The sequence below is a fragment of the Mytilus galloprovincialis genome, chromosome 8 (genome assembly GCF_965363235.1).
Source record: "Mytilus galloprovincialis chromosome 8, xbMytGall1.hap1.1, whole genome shotgun sequence".
Taxonomy (NCBI): Eukaryota; Metazoa; Mollusca; class Bivalvia; order Mytilida; family Mytilidae; genus Mytilus; species Mytilus galloprovincialis.
Genome location: NC_134845.1, coordinates 65,050,460 through 65,074,023, shown reverse-complemented (window position 1 = coordinate 65,074,023; position 23,564 = coordinate 65,050,460). Strand labels below are relative to the sequence as shown.

The 23,564-nt window shown below is 32.2% G+C and overlaps 2 long non-coding RNA genes across 2 annotated transcripts; both read right to left on the bottom strand.

Moving 5' to 3' along the window:
- Positions 1-1,851: 1,851 nt before the first annotated feature.
- LOC143043457 (uncharacterized) lies at positions 1,852-4,529 on the bottom strand. Its single transcript, XR_012968405.1, has 3 exons — positions 4,333-4,529; positions 2,503-2,745; positions 1,852-2,190 (listed from the first exon to the last, which is right to left on the bottom strand). It is a non-coding gene; the product is annotated as an uncharacterized LOC143043457 (long non-coding RNA).
- Positions 4,530-9,164: 4,635 nt separating this feature from the next.
- LOC143042385 (uncharacterized) lies at positions 9,165-14,993 on the bottom strand. The gene is made up of 3 exons (XR_012967962.1): positions 14,872-14,993; positions 10,893-11,147; positions 9,165-9,932 (listed from the first exon to the last, which is right to left on the bottom strand). It is a non-coding gene; the product is annotated as an uncharacterized LOC143042385 (long non-coding RNA).
- Positions 14,994-23,564: the final 8,571 nt, after the last annotated feature.

Genomic DNA, 23,564 nt, shown 5'->3' with positions numbered 1-23,564 from the left:
AATCAAGTTGTTCAAACGTAACTCCATTCCTTAAGAACAGATCAGTCAGTGGTCCAATTTATACCTAATTCAAATTTTAGTTTCAAAGTTTTAGTATCAACTGTTGTTGTTTTTAAAAATGTTAATCGGTTATTCAGCGTTTGCTGAAGGTTATTATTTTGTATAGGCATCATTCTTGCATACATGAAGCTGTCTGTTTTTTTTTTTAAATTTCCAGTCATGACAACGAACCGTCAACATTTATTAAACAAAAATTTAACATCATATTTTTAGGGGTGGTTTCTCATTCCTTAACGTAAAATTGTAACTTAGCGGTACTCTTTATTTGATGTATAAATGTTGGACTCATATCTATGGAAGGTTCCAAATTTATGACAGATTTCAAATCTTTGGAAAATATGACGTTTACCATCCCAAATCTATGGCAGAGTTTTACAATCCTAATCTATGGCAAGTCTTGTAATATCCTAATCTATGGCGGATTTTTTGTTGTTTCCGAATCTATGGCAAATTTTGTGCATATGGAAAACAATGCAGTACTTATGATAGCCCCGTAAAAATAAGCATTTTCTAATATCTGCATTATACCTGTTTAACCCATTCATTAAACCAACTAGTAAGCAGTTTTTTATATAAGAAAAATAAAAAACTAAATAACAGTTTTAATTTTCAAGTACTACATATATATATATGATAATTAAGAAGATGTGGTATGAATGCCAATGAGTTAACTCTCTATCCAAGTTACAATGTATAAAAAGTTAACAATTATACGTCAAAGTATACCCTTAAACATGGACTATTGGCTCACACAGAACAGCAAGCTATAAATGGCCCCAAAAGTGTAGAATGGTGAATCACATCTTATTTACCATAACCTTTTGTTGTGAAAAACAAAATAGTAATCAAAATAAAAAACATCGTAGTATGAACATACCAAACCAATTACAATACCTAAGAATGAAAACGATAATGTGAATTTAAGGAAATATTAATGTAGTGTGGGTTGATTTGACCTCTTAACAATGATTATCATCATATTATTACATATGTCGCATTTCTAAATTCATTCAAATGTACATTTGTGTTTATCAAGTATACTCTTCCCAGCGAAAGGTTTTTAAAATAGTAGTATACGAATTTCCGAACGACTATGTAACGCATATAAACATCATGACACTCATCAAATCGGCAATGGTGAACACGTCAATTGTTCATGATAAAGATATCTACGGCCTGTAGAAATGCATTTCCATATAAATATATCTAAAACGTCTAGCATAAACAGTCCATTTGATTGTTCACAAAGTAAGTTAACCGTATACGTTAATTAGGATGCACACCTCCAGGCATCAATAGCCTTTTAATCAATATAAGTGAATGTACATGTAGTCTATTTCAATTAGATGATTCATAAAGAAAGTGAAGTGTATATGGATTGTTTGTATTTATATTGTCAACGTACTCATTAAACTTATCTTAAACATTTAAACACATCATCATCCAGGGACTCTTTACCACACGTATTAAGCTTTTTAAATACAATTCTGTATATTGTTTTTTAGTTTAAAAAAGTTTAATGTATATTATGAGGCTATTTATAACTAGTTATGCCGTATGGGCTTCGTTAATTGTTAAAGGTCACAAGGTGACCTTAAGTGGTTATTTTTTGTGTCATTTTGTCTATTGTGAATCATCCCACATTTTCCTCTTTTTAAATATTAGAAAAGATAATATATTCTGACAAAATTTAAGTTAATTTTCATTTGATTGATTGGACATTTGAAGTGTTTTGAACAGCCAATAATATGACTGAAATTGTGGAAGGCATTTACAAATGATTAGTCTGTCTGATTTGCAATCATGTAATAATTTTATTTATAAAGAAAATAAAACTAAGACACAAGCATATGAGGAAATCCTGCAATAAGTAATCTTTAGACGCATTAGTGCCCCATGTGCTTAAGTTGTTGGAATTTGAGACATTAGTGCCCCATGTTCTTGAGTTGTTGGCTTGATTTACACACAATTTTGCATCAACTTCTCCAAATTGCAAAGACATTATTTCTTTGAAGAAATTAGACAAAACACCTCTCTGTTGATCAATAATCTGTTTGTCTTGATAGCATCCTCCTCTTAATGTCTTTTCTACGATGAAACATCCTCTGATCAGAAAATGTATAGGAAAATCTATAATACAAAATATAATCGTGAGTTTCGCTAGACATTTGTTTAAAAAGAAGAAAGAAAATGTTTATCACAAATTAAATATGCATTTGAATAGAGATAATTTACTTCATTATTTAGTCTATAGTTTATATAGAAAATTAACTTTTCATGACATTCTAGTTCAAATAAACCAAAAACAAATACTGGACTTTGTGCGAGATTAAAATTGAATAAAACGTAAAAGATAATGATAAGAGTGTCAAGCTTATCATGTTTCGGGAATGTATGGGGATTTTTAAAAGAGAAATTATTTCATTAACGTTCAACCAGTACCTTTTACATCGACAAATTGGGTCTGTATGGACACATTCACTGTTCCTATCAATCTTCCACACTTATTTACTTGATCGTGACCTGGAGCATCCATACAGTTTTGCAATGTTACCCCTGAATCCGGTTTATCTATTAGTGCTTTGTCACATTCTGGATGTCTGTGTGTTGAATCAAAATGCTGTAGTACAAAAGGGGTAGACGATCCCTTCAAACAAGCGTCTGTACATTTGACACACTCTATTCCTGTGGAAAATTTACAGATTGTATTAACATACACAGCACACGTTACTAAACTTTTGGTCATTACATTACTATACACGTTAAATCAAGTTGTTCAAACGTTACTCCACTCATTAAGGACAAACAATCGTCCAAATTATTTAAAAAACAGTTACATCATATTTTAAAATTGTTGAAATTGAATAACTATTTCATATTGATCGTTTAAATTCAGCATCCTTGCCTGTTGCTAGGGGCTGTCTTAAACTTGTAGTGAGGTGAGAGTGTTTTTTGCTCCGTGTGGAATATATCACTGTGACTTTGAGATGAAGAACAGCAATACAAGCACTTTTCCTTTGCTTTTTGTGTATGTTGTTTTTTGTGTACATATAAAAAAAGGAGATGTGGTACGATTGCAAATGAGACCAAATGACAAAAAATTAACTACTATGGGTCACTGTACAGCATTCAACAATGATCAAAGCCCATACCGCATAGTTTGCTATAAAAGGCCCCTGACTGAATTAAAGTATATAACTATGCCTAAGCCTTATTTTAGTAATTGGTATTGTCATCTGATAAAGTCATGTCGATTATAAGATACACAGTTTCCTCTGCTTTCAAATCTTTCTGTTTGAACCCGTCGACCTGGAACTTATCAATTATTGGAAATATTAATTATTTGGAAAAAAAAGGTCCAGGCTGTCCAGGAATAGGGTATTTTTTAATCAACAGCATGGTCCTATATTAGTTATCTTAGAAAGTCTTGTTGATTGCTGAATGAAGCTACAATAGGGAAAAATTTGACAATGATTGAATTTAGTAGTATCAGCCCTTTGATTATGACCCGTGTATATAGCAAAATCCTAAATACACCGTTTGGTGGTGCGCCTGTCAAATGCGGAACGTACAGATAAGGTAATAGCTAACAGGTGAATATACTATTGGTATCGGTATCGGATTAGACCCGGAACTTGTTAATTATTGGCAATATTAATTATGTGGAAAACAAAAGGGTCTGGAGTGGTGTAATTTTTAATCTACACCATTGTCCTATATTAGTTATATATAGAGTTGATTTCTTTAATTTGTCGTTTTTACCCGATGACGGCTGACAAATTGGACCTCGCAATTTTAGTATTATAGATACTGAATAAAAAATTTTGGTTTGCAAGCTTAAAGTATTAAGTAAAAGTTGTAACTTTCGGAGAACAATTTTCGTGATGCTGAAATCGTCATCGATATTTTGAAAACTATCAATCATTTATTCAGCATCTGCTACGGTTCAATACATAGTAGAGATATCATCCTTATCTACATGAAGCTGTTAGTGTTTTAATTTCCAATCCTTGAATTAAGAAATTATTCTGAAACTTATATTGCGACTTCCCATATCAAAATAGACATTAATGGCTTTACTTTTGAGACCCTTTGTTTTACATGATTTGCATCACGTTATTGTTATAATGGATGTTACAAAAGAAAAAACTAATAGTGTAATAAAAATCATTTTTTGTAATGACTAGTGCTACGACGGTTCATGGTAAGATTAAGATTAAGACGGTTTACGGCAAAGTGCATTCTTAAGATGGTGTAGCATATATTACTTACCATAACTTTCTCTTGTGAATAACAAAACAGGAATCAAAACCAAAAACATCGTGTGAACATAACTTTTAAATTACAATAGCTAAAAATAGAAAATATCATTAAGCTTTAAGGAAATATTAATGTAGTGACGGTTGATTTGACCTTTTAACAATGATCAATATCTTTAAACGGATTTCGCATTTCAAAGTTTATGTAGATAACCATTAGTGTGTATCAAATGTATTCTACCCAGGGAAATGTTTTACTGTATTAGTATTGGTTTTCAGCACGGCTATGTAACACAAGGAATGATGATATGATTTTTTTTTAATTATAAGACAATGTTTTTGTTAAAAGTAGGAGTTATAAATTGTCTTTTGTTGCGTAGAGTGTTCTTATTCATATGAGTGTATTCTATGAAAAAAGGGAGGATCACATGAATTTTAATGAACTTTAAATTTAAAGCAATGAATCAAATCACATTTTTCAAATTAATACAAAGTAGAAGGTCTTTATAGTATTGTAAACAAAAACAGTCAAACCCATAGATTGAAAATAAACTGACAAAGCCATGGCTAAAATAAAAAGACAAACAGACAAATAATAGTTTAGAAGACACACCATAGAAAAACTAGAGACTAAGCAACACGAATCCCACCAAAAAACTGAGGATGATATCATGTTTTACCGAAGGGTAAGCAGATACTGCTCCCATTGTGGCACCCGTCATGTTGCTAATGTTATTACAAATCCGGTAATTAGTCTAATTCGGTAGGTCACATTCGTGATATGGTACATGTCATGGACAATACGTTCTCAGATTTTCAGATCAAAATACCAGAAAAAAGTGTCGTTGTATATTCTTACAAGGGTCAATTAGTCTGACGGAACTTTTCCCATTCTTTGATGGGATTCGTATAATTAAGTTTTCTGTTTTCTATTTTAGTTTTCTATTTTGTGTTTTGTTTTCTATTGTCCCTCTGTGAATAATATTCCGGTTTTTTTTGGCCATGGGATTTCCCGTTTGCTTGACGCAATACCCGTTTTCTAATATATACCTTAATGTATAGTCTTTTTTGTACTTTAAGCACGTTAAGTAAGCATAAAATATAGTGAGTTTTGAAGAAATATAACTAAAATACATGCGATGATCTGTAACAATGCACACTTGTGATGATGAATGAACGTGTGTATAATTGCAATCTGTCTTAATTTGATTTGATTATTTATTTATGTACATCTCTGTCCTGAGTGTTCTGGCATTTATTAGTACTGTATTCCTGTCGCATAATGTTGTCATTTTAGCGGTATTTCTAACATTGCCATATAAGTGAGAGATTTGGCTAAAGTTATCAAAAAGTCCGTTTCTATGTGTGAAGAGGGTAAACATGAGTTTTTTGCAGTTTTATGAAGGGTCCATTGATTCAATTGCAAAACACCCGGAGAAGTTATTTCGATAGATTCTGCAAAATAACAGAATTATGTGTTTTTTTGTTACTTTGGATTTTATTAATATTTTACTTTGTCTTAAAGAAATTTACATTAATACTAAGAAAGTGAATACCAAGACACAATTTTTAGTTTGCCTTACACGATTTTTACGTTATTTACTAAATTTACGTAAAATATCACCTTGTCTTGTATATCTTAATGTAAGATCCAAATAAACCAAGAAAAGAAAATATTGAACTGCATGATACAATTGGACATTTTATTACAGGTGCCCCGATTACGTTATGTGACTTTACGACGACGGTTGAGAGGTGTTTTCTCAATATGAAGTTTACCGCCATAACTTGCATGAGCCTAAAAATGTCATGAAGGGTCACATGTATGTTGGCGTTTGTTTTCGTTCATGTTGTTGCAGTTCAGTGTTTCTGTTGTTCGATCTGTTGTTTTCCTCTTATAATTGATGTGTTTCCCTCGGGTTTTGGTTGGTTACCCTGATTTGTTTTTCTCTAATCGATTTATGACTATTGAATACCGTTATACTACTGTTATCTCTTTTAATTACCGACCGTGACTTATTCCCGATTGTGACTGTTTTGTTGAGTGTAAATTCACATTGCTATAAGACGTGTCACGGTACTTTTCTATCCAAAATTTATATATTTAGATTTGATGTTATATTTGTTATTCTCATCGGATTTTGTCAAATGTCTTATCGTTTGTAGTTGTAAATCTTATTTTTTCTGTTGTATTCGTGTGTTATGGTAATTATAATTAATCACCCAGTTCATTTATTAGATTTTTGTTTTGGTCAACTAAATTTATACGATATATTTGGTTTATAGTTTATTTTAGAAGAAACGCCGACATAGCTAGATAATACAATTATTCATCTAATTACTACCACAATTTGATATTAATCAGTATTGTAATTTTCATTGTTATTGATAAATGTTATATCAGTTTTACAAACCTAATCTTGGATTTTATTCTAATTCTATCCTATTTTCGGGAAATTTTGAGAAATTCAAATGTGACGTCATATATATTTAATATTTAAGGTAACACAATACAATTTTTCACTCCCAATCAGACAACTTTAAACTGATGTCATAGGCGGATCCAGGGGGGGGGGGGGCTTGGGGCCCGGGCCTCCTTTTCGTCGGCAAAATTTGGTTGATTATATAGGAAATCACTGAAGCATGACTGGAGCGGCCCCTCCCCCTTAGGTCAGTCAGCGCCCCCCCCCCTTTATGAAAAGTTCTGTATCCGCCACTGGATGTAATTCATTTCATCCTTCTTTAGATTTTATAAATGAGGTACCAAAAGAAAGACTGATGTAATTCCACTCAGCCTTTATTAAATTTTATAAATGAGGTACCAAAAGAAAGAAGAAAGATTAATCTTTCAAATTGTGATAATTTCATTATGACATAATTATTACATAATCAATTGTTATGTAATTAGTTGCTTTATTGTGATGTCCACACTTGAATGAATTTAGCGTCTTTGTTCTTCATAGCATCCCAAAATATTTTATAGATTCTTGTACAACACAGCTTGACCTCCAAACCCGTGTCTCATATTTCCAAAAACATCAATAGAACAAATTTTATACCCAATTGAATTTAGTGATCTCTTATGAATTGATGTTGCAAACTTCATTGAAGATTTATGAGAGAATAGAATACAATAGGAAAAATCTGAGACACGGTTTTGGAAGTAAAGCTGTGTTGTACAAGAATCTATAAAATATTTTGGGATGCTATGAATAGCAAAGAAGCTAAATTCATTCAAGTATGGACATCACAATATAGCAACTAATTACATAACAGTTATGAAACTATCACAATTTGAAAAATTAATCATTCTTCTTTCTTTTGGTACCTCATTTATAAAATTTAAAAAAGGATGAGTGGAATTACATCAGTTTAAAGATGGCTGATTAGGGATGAAAAATCTTTGTATTGTGCTACCTTAAATACATGTTTTGCTACTAAGATTTCTTTTACACGTATTCCCAACTATTCTATATATTATCCCTAGACTTGGGAGGATTACCAACTTGGAATAGAGAAATGACATGTTCATTGTATAAGACCGTAGGTTTAATTTTAGAAGGAAATGTTTTCTTCATTGTTTAATTGGTTCGCTGTCTAAATTAAGTACGTATACTTCATATCTCCTTTGAACTCATTCATAGAAATCAAACATTGCTGACATATCTTATCTTATATGAGAACATGGATAATTGATGCGTGTGTGCTTTGTCTATTGTTTGTTACACGTCAAAAAATTGCTCTCACGAGCTGAATTAAAATGAGAACTCAACAAATAAAAAAATAGAATATGAAGTCGGAGTTCCCGTAGACAAAAGAGAAAATATATAAAATGAAGATTTAAGGATTTAATCCATTAGGAAATCCCGACCGTCCGTTTAGCTGTCTGGGATGTACAAATACGCAGCCACGTTTGCTCAGAATATTAACGTTAAGTCCAATGCCTCGTATAGAGAGAGTGACTTGCACACTTTCAATCAATCATTCAATCAATCAGTTAACTAACCAACCAACCAACCAACCCATTCTAACCAACCAAGCAACCAATCAATATGTTCATGATCTCATTTGTTTCGTTTTCACTTGTTCGAAGAGACTCTACAGATCTACATGCTTTATACTTTCTGTTTAATACATTCACCATATAAGGTGACTTAGAGCTTCAAATATTGTTCTCCACATTACCAAACTTAGAAAAATAATCCACATTGCCTTGTTTTTATGGTTTTTTTTAGATATAAAGGAGTAAACATAAAATTGAGAATGGAAATGGGGAATGTTTCAAAGAGACAACAACCCGGATAAAAAGGAGTAAAAAGACTGATCGCCAAGTTTAAAGTTTGTGAACTGTATTGAAGACAAGACAAGACAAGACAAGACAAGACAAGACAAGACAAGACAAGACAATATTTTATTTAAATTTCGCCTCTTACATGTACAAAACATTTACATAATATTACAACTTATAAACTTGAATTGGTGGATATCTTATATTCTTTTTCTTTTCAAGGTAATTTGTTTTTGTAAATTATAATCAAATAAACAAAATGTCATTGATAAAAAATCATGTCGGGGTATTACTAGCTTACGATATGGGTGCGTGGTGTGTTCATTGTTATAAGACGTCCAGTAACCAAAAGATGCTAAGTTCATCAATGTAATTTGGTATCTGATGAAAACATGTAGTTGGCTCATTGGCATCATACCAGATCTGCTTATTCTATAGTAATTTAAACATTAAGGGTGTCTAAAAATACTCAGCGCTTGATACTTTTTTAGCTTAAAAATAATCAGGAGAGCTTCAGACTCACAAGCACATAAATAATAGATAACAACAATAAAAAATAAATGAAAAAGCATAAAACAATAAAGAGCTGCACAATAAGTGCATGATAAACCAGTCGCTTTTTCAACGAAAAAAGTTCCATAAATCCTCAAATTATAAAAAAAATAATTAAAGAGAGCTTATTTCAATCGATGAAAACCTGTCACTAAAGTTTTATTAAACTACTCAAAGCCTTTTTGAGCTATTGTCCGAAAACTGGCAAATTCCCTCTTATTTATGAATTAAATCCCATAACTCCGACATGTACAATCTATTTTTTTTTTTAAAATCGAAAGGGAGCTTACATTATTAAATATATATAAACAATTCACCAAAGTTTCATAAAAATTGGTTAGAGTCTTTTTGAGTTATTGTTCGACATGTTGACGTCCCGTAAACGCCAGTGAAAGGAATGTAGTAATTTTCCAATCGAAACTTTTCAAAACATGAGAAGCACGTGTTATTAGTAGCATTTTATATACAAATACATTATTTCTAATATGTTTTGTTAGGAAGAACCATTGAAACAATAGCACAAAGAAATAAAGACGCGCAGGAAAAAACATGTCTGATTATCCCATTGGTTCCCCATGCATCTAAGTTACTTGGTCCATTTATACAGAGCACACCATTGAATTCTCCTAGTTGCAAGAAAGATATTCCTTTCAAAACGTTAGATAAAACCCCTCTCTGCTGATCGATAATTCGCTTATCTCTATAGCAACCTCCTCCTCCTAATGACTGCTCTACTAGGAAACACCCTCTGACGTGGAAATGAATAGGCAATTCTACAATGTAATTTAAATATGATAATGATGGAAGTGTTTAACGACCTTGACTGGCTTTTCAACCCTCGCACGGTCGGTAATAACGATTGTCTTTATATGCGAATATTTTAATTATGGATTTATCGCGTCTTCTGATAGGCTGACAGTGTTTTGTCTATCAGCTCACTGATACAATTTTGTCATGTGACCGTGAGGTCATCAACTTTTTTTTTTTATTTACTCAAGCTACACGGATTATTCAGTGTGCACCATATTTTTTATGCTATTTCTTCATAGACAGAAAAATTATTACAGGCATTCCTTAAAAAAAAAGAAATATTATTATTTTGAAAAATGTCCTGAATTTTCGTAATAACTCAAGGAACATAAAGCAAAAGTACGATTAAGCAATTTTGGTTCATAAAAAAGAATTAAGAGGACTTAGTATAATTGTAAATTTAAAGTATGTACAAATGACGACTAAAACGAAACGATAGAAATGAATGACATGCTCTGTATAGACAAATCGATGTTCAAACACTCAAAAAGCTAGTGTAAATTCAAAAAGAGTCCAAATCAACTAATACTCCATACAACGAACAGCAATTTGAAACATAAACAAGAATATACACTAAAAACTCATTCAAGGAAAGACAAGGATATATAAAATAAAGTTGCGTTCATGAAAAATTTAAGTTCCCTGATTAGAACAGGCTGATAATGCATGGATTGAGATAGACGTCTAGTTCACATCTATCCTGGTAAATATTTATTGTAGTCATACACCGCTATGTACTCATTTATTTTCCAAGTTTGCATTGGGATTATTTAAATTACATCATCATCATCATCTATCGTCCTGAACATCCATAAAATATTTGTCACTGGACGTTAAGCAACCAACAATCAATCATCAACTCATAAATCATATGATCAAAAATATTTTTTAATGCCATTTTATTAAGATTTTTAACTAATTACCTATTTTATCGATCAATGGAGGGTCTATTGAGACTCTCAGTGTCCCTACGAGTCTTCCACATCTATTGACCTGTCCGGGACCTGGAGAGTCAGTGCACGTGTTCAATGTAACATCTGAAGCCGCCCGAGCATTTTGCGCATTTTCACATTCTGGTGTTCTGTAGGTCGATTCAAATGTAGACAGCACGAATTTTACTGCAGACGGGATAGAAGAACTGTTCAGTACAGCGTCTGTACAGTGTAAACACTCTATTCCTGAAGAAAAAAAAAAACAGTGGATCATATAACAAAAAAACAACACAAACAACGATTGTGCCAGAATATGGCATTATGATAACTATTTTCACCTTTTTTCAATAAATGTTTGATCTTCGATGTAATAATTATATATATATATATATATATATATTTAAATTTAGGGCACTTATGAGCCAGAATAGAAACATCTTAATCTTGTATATATAGATATAGGAGGTTCTGGCATGAGTACAATGAGACAACTCTCAACTCAAGTCATCATTTGTAAAAAGTAAACCATTTTAGATCAAAGTACGTCCTTCAACACGGAGCATTGGCTCACACCGAATAGCAAGTTATAAATGACCCCCAAAAATTACTAATGAGAAATCATTTAAACGGGAAAACCAGCGGTCTAATCTATAAAAAAACCCGAGAAACACTTATTAACCGCATCAACAAACGACACCCGCTGAACAACATTCCCACTTCTCATTGTGTAGGCTTTTTAATGTACATTTATATAATTATGTGTGTGTGTAATGTCTGTCGATCTACACCAAACTTGTACAAAGAAACATGTTTTGTTCACACAAAAAAAGAATTAGTATAATAATGAATAAATCACGAGCATTCCGAATATTTGACAAAAGTCAAAACATGAAATTAAGTAAACATTGTCCTCTCCAATTTTGTTCAACAACTATGGCAAGCCGTTTTACTTTTTATTCGAATTTTAAGATATCTCATATAATATTTTATATATTTTATATATAATATAGGATATCTCATTTACTATGTAAGATATCTTAATATATTATTTAATTTTTATAAGATATCTCATAAAGTTTATAGGATATCTTATATAGTTTATATAAGTTTATAGGATATCTTCTGGTTGATAAAATATCTTACAAACATTTTTTCAATAACATATCTTATATACTTTATAAGATCTTTATAAGATATCTCTTTATTTGTATACGATATCTTACATACTTTATAAGATATCTTATATACTTTATAAGATATCTTATATACTTTATAAGATATCTTATATTCCTTATAATATATATCATATAGTTTAAAAGATAAATCATACAGTTTATAAGATATCTCATATAATTTTTGAGAGATTTCATAAAGAAAATTATAAACCATATAAGATATCTCACAAACCATATAAGATATCTTATAAAGTTTATAAGATATTTTTTAAAGTTTACGAAATATCTTGAAGGACGAAAGATACCAGAGGGACAGTCAAACTCATAAATCGACAATAAACTGACAACGCCATGGCTAAAAATGAAAAGGACAAACAGACAAAAAACTGTACACAAATAACAACATAGAAAACTAAAGAATAAACAACACGAACCCCACCAAAAACTAGGGGTGATCTCAGGTGCTTCAGAAGGGTAAGCAGATCCTGCTCCACATGTGGCATCCGTCGTGTTGCTTATGAGATAACAAATCCTGAAATAGTCTAATTCGGTAGGTCACATTTATGAAAGGGAAGGGAACTGTAGTTACGACGTAAGGAAAATATCCGATATCATTTGTAAAACGTTTATTCCATAACGGACAACCAACTCGTGATGGCGTCCGTAAAATTTACGAAGAGATGATTTCAACTTCACTATTTGGAACTTTTAATTTAATAGCTTCCTGGTGAGCAACAACCCTTTACAAGAAAATCATGATAGGAAATGCAAGCACGGGAATATCGTATCAATTGGGAGATATATACACCGTATGCAGGTGCTGCTGGAATGTTGCTACTTAAAAATGGAAAGTTCACAATTGGAAAGCTGAAATCATCTCTTTTGTCGTAAAGTTTTGTTTTCAATCGACCCTCATTGTCAATTTCTAGATGTAAGTCAAGATAAGAGGCCGACTTAACTGTATCTATTGTATCCTTTATCTCTAGTTCATGGCATTCGACATAGTCACCAAATTTTGAATTATTTTGTGAAAGAACATTATCTATGTAGCGGAAAATAGAATTAACGGAAATGGCTAACTTCTTATCTTTCTTCCTAAGAAGTTCCTGTATGAAATCAGCATCATAATAACAAAGAAACAAGTCGGCAAGAAGAGGGGCACAATTCGTGCCCATTGGAATGCCGATAGTCTGTTGAAAAACACGTCAGAATAAATAGTAAAACGGCTTGACATATACCACAGTTTATCCTGTATATTCCATTTTTTGTAGTTGGTTTTGTTGCAGCCACTTCCTCAAATATAGCTAAAAAGTATATTCAACGCTTAATTTGAATTTTCATAACACCTGTGAAATTTTAAATATTTTTCGTTAAGAAGACGGAACACTAGTCTTGTTCGTTTTACAAAAGTGAAGATTTTGAAATAAACCAGGAACTACATTTCATAACGTGAAGCCCCGCGGAAAATTGTAGTTTATCGGATTTACTATAGTTTTGTCGGTTTATTGATGTCTAAATTAGCGTACGTACGTGATTTATCATTAACTGAATATTTGTTCTTAGAACTTTATTAACATTCTAGACAGTTTACATTCTAACAAGAGGTAGACAAAATGTTACAATTGATATTTTACAATCATATGGTGAACAAGATAGAAGAAAAATCTGTACATAGTTTATTATAGTTTTACCTACATTTAATTCTCTGTACACAAGTATGACTTTTTGTACATAAAACACTCGTGGAAATCGGTCAGAGCTATAAAAATGGGACTTAAGATCGCCAGTCGAATAAAATGTAAGTGAATAATCATAGAAATTTCATAAGTTTTTTTTTTAATAAAAATTGACAAGTTTATCAAGACTTTTACATGACATAAAGACTTCAAACCTTTAATTTTATATTCTGAAGGGTTAATAATATAGTAATTTGTGATATATGCACATCTTAATTTTGTAACCTCGTCTTTGCGACATACAAGTATGTAATGCAACTAATTTCCATTACAATTATTTTTGCACAAAGTCCATGATAATCTTTCCTCTTTTGGATTGTTATACCAACGACCAGTTTCTAACGGAATTTTGATATTTGAACATCTAAATTTGGTTATTTATAGTTTATTTTATCTTTTCAAACTAACTTTTCATGTTTACAAAAAAGACGTTTATGTAAGTTGTTTGTATGTCAGCGAAATTTTAACCAACGTAATGGCATTAACCTCTAGAAAAATATGTTTAATCTTAGAAAAATATGTTTGATATTTTCTTTCTCTTCCATATTCCATCTACTTGAAAACCAGGGTTGATATGCATAAACCTACACGTAAGTAAAAATATCCATTCGTAGTGCAGATTTCATCGTAGGACATGAAGAAAATCAATCCGTTCGGAACAAATCAAAATGCACCCACAGGAGTCCATACATGTGAAAGGACATGACACTGTTGATTTGAAAGAATTCAAGCAACATTGTGTAAAGAAATGAGAAAGGACACATTCATTTATTTGTTGATACAAACCATAATTTAAATAATTATTTAAAAGAAACATCTAATTTGAATTTAAGTAAATGTATATTAAAACCACAAAAAATATTAAACACAATCCTGATAAAACAATATTTACAATTAAAAGTTAAACTTGTATATTTTCTATTCTGATAAAAAAAGAAGTTGTGACATGATTGTCAACGAAGCAAATATCTACGTTAGACCAAATGACAGAAGTTACCAACTCTAGGTCACCGTACGACCTTCAATAATGAGCAAATACCCTTATTTATTATCACTTACCGTACGATTCTCCAGTCAAAAACATAAATGTAAACACGATCAAAAGCATTATTAATATAAACGACATAAATCTTCTTGTCAAATTATACAATGAACTTTCACGTGACAAACGGAAGAATACACTTAATGTAAAAGAATACACTTATTTAACAAGTGTATTTGGATGAGACATCTTTAACTGATAATTATAGACCGGTTAATTATAGGTTTAATATTGCTACAATTGTGTGTCTGTTAAAGTGTTTTCTCTAGTTCCTTTAGGCTACATGTAAGTGATAAATTTGTCGGATTAATAACGATGAATAATTTTTAATGTTTTATTTCAAATGATCTTATATATTCAGAGGCGGATCAAGAACCTTGATGTCTGGGGTATGGGGTGGGAGAGGTTGGGCACCATGAAACCAACATTTTAGATTTTTTTAGAGAAATATATACGCGAGTGTGAGTGTTTTGTTTTGTTGTTTATTTTTTTTAAAGGGGGGGGGGGGGGGGGGAGGGAGCCATATAATCAATTCTATATCTTTTATTTTTTTAATTACTATTTCACTTTATACTTTATTATCCTGCCAATTGATCTTTATTATATTCGTCCTAAATATGCATCAAATATTTGCCACTAGACGTTAAACAACCAACAATCAATCAATATGTTCTTTATATTTAATCAACACTATATTTTTTATCTATTTTTTTGTCCTCGCTTCCAGACATACTTTTTGGTACATCATTCTAATATCTGTTAAACACCTTCATATCCTTATAAATGGTAACCTATCCAAAAAAAGAAAAGAAATACACAATGACACATTCTGCAAGAAATCCAGTACACCAAAATATAGCAAGTTTAAAAGAGGGACGAAAGATGCCAGAGGGACAGTCAAACTCATAAATCGAAAATAAACTGACAACGCCATGGCTAAAAGTGAAAAGGAGAAACAGACAAACAATATTACACATGACATACATTGTAACATGAAAAACTAAAGAATAAGCAACACGAACCCCACCAAAAACTAGGGCTGATCTAAGGTGTTCCGGAAGAATAAGCAGATCCTGTTACACATGTGACACCCATCGTGTTGCTCATGTAATAACAAATCCGGTAAAAAGTCCAATTCGGTAGGTCACATTCATGAAAGGGAAGGGGATTGTATTTAACCTATCTGAAATGCTTATATTATCAATATCATTGGTTTACATGCTTTTGTTTTTGTATTGTGGGATTATTTTTGGGAGAGAATACGGACTTAATATGTTTATATTGTATATAGATATGGGAAGATGTGGTATGAGTGTCAACGAGACAACTCTCCATCCAAGTCACAGTTTGTATTAAAGTAGACCATTCTAGGTCAAAGCGTCTTTAACACGGAGCATTCAATTTGGCTCACACCGAACAGCAAGCTGTAGAGGGCCCCAACAATGACTATTATAGTGTAAAACCATTCGAACGGGAAAACCAACGGTATAAACTTTACAAAAAACGAGGAACGTACTTGATACTTTTATTTGAGCGCTAGTTACATTTTTATAAGTCATACTAAAAAAGTTGGGACCTAGCAGGAAACAAACTCGCAGCTGAGTCCCCCCCCCCCCCCCCTTTAACGAATTCCTGACTTTGAAGGAACACTTTAAGATATTCCAGTTGTAATTGAAAACTTATTCATTGGTCCAATGATGTTTTTTCAGATTACTTTAGTTAGACTAAGAAGCGATGCCGTTATTTCTGAAATATGTGTATATGCTCTTTCTTGACTTGACTCAAGCTAGCGAACAATAAGCTGACGAACCCTAAAGAGGTACAAATGTATAACTTAAATTTAACTACAATTTCACATCAGATAATCCCCTTTTCCGAGCTATAGCGAACAATTACAGAGAATGAAAAATTATGAGAATACATAAAATCTTAACCAAAAACGAAAACAAAACGAAAACAAAAGGGATACAATATTTTATACATAAAGAATACGAAGCTTTTTTCCCAAAAAAATAAACAAATCAATATCTGGCATTCAATAGACAGTTGGATTACTATACTCATAGGGTAGCACATTGATACAATACGATTTGGCGAAAGGCAGTTACGGATCTAGAAATTCACATCAAGGGGATCCACTGACTGCCCTATGAGGGGGCCCGATCCAATCATATTTCAGTGATTCCATATATAATCTACCAAATTTTGCCCACAAAAGAGTGACTGGGACCCAAGACCCCCTGGATTCGCCAATGGAGAGGGAATTTTACGCTTATCTTTTGACTGATTTATAGATTTAATTGAAAACGACTTAAAAGGCGATGTAGGGGAAACATTGTCAAGGAAAAAATCAAGTATGGTTTATGTTCGAAAATCTAAACTTAGATAGAATTAACAGAAATTGACTTAACGAAAATAGTTTTATTTTTTTTGGGGGGGGGGGGGGGGGCATGGGGGGAGTGACAACCTTTTAGTTGATTTCAGATCGATATGTACGAAGATTGTGACGGGCAACGACTGTACAGGTGATGCACGTAGAACATACATTAGTGTATCCACTAAGAAAAATTGCGTGAAAGTTTATGCTCGAAAAACTGAAGTTACAAATGTAGTTAAAAAAGGAAAAAGGAGAGGAAGGAAGGGTGAACCTTACGTTCCTTTTGTTCCAACTTATATACATTGTGACGGGCTAACTGTATAGGTGTTGTAGAGGAGACATTGGCGTATCTCTTAAGAAAAACTCCACAATTGTTCATATTCGAAAATCTTAAGTTAGGTTAAACAAGTGTGCAGCTGAAATGTCTCGCCTTCTTTATTAACCATTGGTACTATGCTGAAAGTTCTATAGACAAAGCTTTACTACAACTATCACATTAATTTAACATGATTCAAGAAAATTAGGTCTGCCGGAACCAAACTGGAAATACATGTACACCATACACACAATATGCTTTAAATATAGTTGAACTACTGCACCTCGAAGAAATAAACTAAACTAAACCAGGAAAACTTAACATTGATCAATGAAACATGAAAATGAGGTCAATGTCAGATGAACATTGCCAGACAGACATGTACACTTTATAACCAATACATGTTTTGAATATAGTTGACCTTTTGCATATGTAAATGAAGTATCTAAGAAACAAAAAAAAAAAAACCAGGAAAACTTTAGATTGACCAATGAACCATGAAAAAGAGATCATGGTCAGATGATAATTGCCAGACAGACATATACACCTTACAATCATTCCATATACTAAATATAGTTGACATATTGCTAATAGTATTTGCAAAGAACAGACCAAAAGAAAAATAACATTGTGCACTAAATAATAAAAAAGAGGATACAATTGACCCATTGCATACGGATAAAAACACAAAAGCTGATCTTTAACCACTGAACCATGAATATGCGGTCAAGTTTAGATGACACCTGTCAGATGGCGTGTATACCTGACATTCATTCCATACACTAAATATAGTAGACCTATTGCATATAGTATCAGAAAAACAGCCAACACACATAAAAAAAATAATTTTAACCACTAACCTTGGATGAAAATGACGTCAAAGTCAGATGACACCTGGCAGTTGGATATGTATACCGTACAATCATTCCATACACCAAATATTGCAGACCTTTTGCTTATAGCATTTGAGATATGGACTTAACAACGACACGTAACCTTCTTCACTGATCCATGAAATGAGGCCGAGGTCAAGTGAAAATTGTATGACGGGCCAGATGTCCTTGCAAGGTCCGCACATACAAAATATAGTTATACTATAACTCATAACAAGAGAGAAATTAAGAACAATAAAAATATTATTTTTTCAAGAAGTCACCGAACCATAAAAATGAGGGCAAGGAAATTGAACATAATTATGACAAACAGAATATTTATAACATAATGCGTCTATAAACAAAGTATGAAGGATCCAGGTCTTGTACCTACTGAAGTATTAGATTTTAAGAGGTTAGCTAACGCCGATGCCGCCGCCACCGCCGCCGGATCACTATCCTTATGTCGAGCTATCTGCGACAAAAGTCTCATTGTTCGACAAAAACGAGATTTGTAAAAACAAAAATAATAGAGAGTGGGGTGACATACAATCAGTTGATTGCAGACAAATTTAAAGAGATTGTGACGGCCAACGACTAAATAGCGGATACAGAGGAGACATTAGCGTATCTATTAAGAAACACTTTCAGAATGGTCTATATTAAAAAAAGTTAAAGTTACGTAAACAAACCTGAAATTGTAAAAAAACGAAAATTTGAAAAAAGATGGGGTGGCGTACTTGCTCCTGACGACATACATAAGATATGCGATATGCTGTCCTCCTCCTCCTCCTCCTCCTCCTCCTCATCATCATCATCATATTCTGTGAATATTTGCCCGCTGTATGAGGGTGTAAACGGAGTATACTAGCGAATTTAACACAAAACAAAGAGTAGAAGAAAGAAATGACTAAAACAATATAGAATAGCAAAACAAAGGCCTTAAATATAGAATAAAGCATAATGGGGTGCTGGAATATAAAGAATAGAGAATAATTGGCAAAATAAACAATGAATGCTACCAAATTATCAAAAATTCAAAGAATGAAACAATGAATGACCACCTTCTCTCGACCTTCTTATTCTTATTTTTGCAGTCCTGCTTTGTAATGTCCTATATTTTAGTAGTAAAAGTTCAAACATAATGCAAACGTTCAAATCTACTCAGTATAGAAGAACCCTAGAAGGTTAGACGAGTGATTGAACTTTGGTACTTCAGAAGTTCTTTTTGGTATTACATTTTTGTTTTCTAAATTCAATAACTTACCAAAAATCCATTTCCAACAATTTTTTTGTTTGTGTTTCCATTTTATTTCATCTAATGTAAATACTAGGTTATTATCGAATGTATTCCATGTAAACAGTTTAATTAGAGAAAGTAAATATTGGAATATCCGATTCATAATTAAAATATGATTCAGACAACATCTACCAGACAAGTTAAGTTAACTACTATTTTTTTCATTAACGATTTTATCAAGGTACTAGTGTTTCGTTGATGTCGTCTTTGTTGATCTTACGAAGACACTTTTTTCAAGATGAAATTCGATTTAAATTTAAAGTTTTAATCGCATTAAATACTTTAAGCGCTATAAGCAATTTTTTGTAAAATGTTAATATTTTCTTCTGAATATCTTATTAGTTTTCATTATCTTCAATTTAGGCTAAAATTCATTGAGTGTTATTTATATCAATTGGAAATATTATTGCTTTCTCTAAAGGGTAAGCTATTGAAAGTATTTTCGTGGATTTTGTTGTACTAGTGTGTTTATTCAATCAAGAATATTTTCATTTGTTTCAGAAATAGTTGAATATCTATTTATTCATAGTTCATTCAGAACCTTTTTCGTACAGTATCATGAGTATTGTAATTAAAACAAATCAATTTATCCAATTTGAAATATTTTTTTCTGTAAAAACCTCGTCTTAATTTTTAACAAAACCGGAAACAAATGTATGCAACTTATGTTGAAATCAAGCAGACATACAATTCAAAGGATGCAAAGCACTTTATGGAGTAATATCATTTGAATAGTCGATATGTGTTAAAAAAATTAATAAAAGGCGTCTGTATGCAATTGATTGTACGGAGATTAAGGTATGTACAGTATATAACCAGCCTCACCTGATAGGGACTTTAAATCGGATGCCTCGTGTTAAGAGAGTGCCACTTATTTTGTATGCTGAATGGTCATAGAAACAACTAGTTGAACATGTTCAAAGTGAAGTTTCTGTCCTTTTCCATTATACAGTCTTTTTTTTAGTGTAAAAAGTCCTTCTTGTATGCGGGGAGACCAGCGGCTAATTTTTTGTCATGTACCTGCATGATATATTTGCCAGACAAACAGTGAACCATTCATCAATTTTACATTTCTTTGATTTTTTTTTAGCTATTCCACTATGACATAGATTTCAAATCACACTCATCCTTGTTATAAATGATACAACAGATGCAGTAAGTCTGGATCATAATTATATTGACTTGCATTTAGAAATTGACAATGTCGGTCGGTTTTGAACAAACCTTTACTATAAAAAAGACGGTTTCAGCTTACCAATTACTTTGCATATAACATTTAGTTACATCGAATTACTTTTCTGTTAGGTCAAAACATATCAACACCGTTCAAGTAATTGTCTCTAATTAAGTAACTTGATAAGCTATGGTGCCGATAGTCCGAGATTACTCTGACGTCCAACGGCTGTTTTGCCAGACAAGCTGGGGCCGTGGGACGTCAGAGCTCGTCCCATATCAAAAAGTGGATATTTGCCCACCCAAAATAGATGCGCTGCTTCGTCGATTCTGGTGCCGATTGAGGACCTTGGAATTATGTAAATCGGGCATCAATCTGTTCATTTTTCATTTATCTCTCCATTTATGTAAGTTTCACCTACCTGCTAACCTTTATTTTTCCATATTTTAACAGTTTTCACAGAGACCCATCGATTTCTGCATTTTGACTTTCATTTTCAAAGATTATCACGTGACCACGAGAAAACAGTGCAAATGACCATAATGTAACACCTCGTTCATTTACGATGCAAGTGATCTAAATGTCCGAGAGCTTGTGATTGTTATCGTGGTCGGAACTAAATGCTTAATACCGATCTCCTGTGAAGGAGGTGAAAAATCGTGGTTGGCTTTTAAATGTTAAACATCGATCTCCTATAAAGGAGGTGAAAACATATAACTATTTGAATATTTGAGGCCACGAACTCTCTCGTAACTTGACGTCCATTTGAAAGTGAAAGTCAAAATGCAGAAATCGATGGGTCTCTGTTAAAACTGTTAAAATATGGAAAAATAAAGGTTGGCAGGTAGAGATAAATGAAAAATGAACAGATTGATGCCCGATTTATATAATTCCAAGGTCCTCAATCGGCACCAGAATCTTCATTTTTTCAACCGACAGACTTTTAAATTGTTATATACATGAAAACTGTTCATTCGTCTCAACTCGGCCGATATCCTCATCTAGAGAGTAGCGGATTCTACCGATGATTGCCGAATGGAAAATGTCTAGTCTACATTGAACTGTCATGTTACCAAAACAGATCGGTGTACTCGAACGCTTAGAATTTGATAAAAAGTATGATTAGGGAAATTATAACATGCTAACTAAGGACTTTGATTAACACTTAAAAAAGGTGACCCGAAAGATGGTTATATGTTGCTTGTAACAGCGCATGATTTTTTTCCAATTTTAGTTTATCAATTTGCAGCAAACATTGTCATATTATAGATTCCAGTTTCACAACCTTCTAAATTAATGCAGTTAACTCGATATGAAAAAAAATACTGAACATCGTGTATTTTCATATTTATTTCTAGTAACACAGTTAAAAAAACCTTTAAAATGTACAATAGTTATTTACTAGGAATATCTTTTGATCAGTGTCGCATTGTTATATATATTTATTAGTTTGCTCGACTCTATTATAAAAAGAGGTAATTTTCTTCTATTAGTTTTCATTAGATTTCCCAATGGATTGTTGTATAGCATTTACCTTCAAACGAAAACTGCATATCTGTGAAATAATAGTACACAATGTTTTGTATATTATAGCATCAATATTTAAACCTCCATTTCAATAACGTTAGGTGACTCTTTGTTATATAAACTACATTGTGTCGTAGATCAAATATATTCCTTCAGTGTTTATATACTTGTTTGTCAGTGTTAATATGTGTTTTGATTGGGTTGAAACATTTTAATTTATATTTTATAGTGTGTCTTTCTCTGTTGCGATGTCACACTATTGTTTCAGGTAAAGGTGAAGGTTGGTACCTATTAAAACAGTTAAACCCACTGCATTTGTTTGCACCTGTCCTAAGTCAGGAACCTGATGTCCAGTGGTTGTTGTTTGTTGATGTGATTCATAAGTGTATAGAATAGACAGATGGTTTTCCCGTTTACTTTTACAAATTGTCACACGGATGTATAGTTGTCTCATTAGCACTGATAATACATCATCTTATATCTATAATTATTAGTTTTTTTCTTACATTTTCTCTTTTCACAACAGAATAATTACATTAAATGAATATTCGATCTTACAGAATAATTTTATCAGGAACTATTTGCGGAATGCACCGGCTGATTCTATTCTTAAACCCATCATGAATACTCTACTTAATATCATCAATGTAGAATCGAGCACATCATTGTTTCATTGAATGCAAACAGTTCTTTTATGTTCAAACAGAAAATTTCAGACATACTATATATAATAAGATTACATAATAAAGTCAAATTATAATTCCACGGTCTTTTTGTCGATGAACTGTGACAAAGATATAGAATTCTAAAGGATTTTTTTTTTAAAACACATAATGAATTATTCATGAAAGAAGTAGAACGATCATTGTAAACTGATTCCCTCTTCTGTATCTGTTTGACTCTGACAGATGTATTACACAACAAGGTATCCGAGTTACCCGTATGTTGCAAAGGAGAGAACCAGCTTTAGATAATAAATTCGATTATAAAAAAAAAACTACACATGAGTCACACATGGGGGTGTTATAGACATTGATGACTACCCATTCAGTATATTTCAAACTATAAGAAGGCATGAAGGGAAACTACATGTAAAATGTAAAGTTCCGATATAAAAGAGGGACGAAAGATACCCAAGGGACAT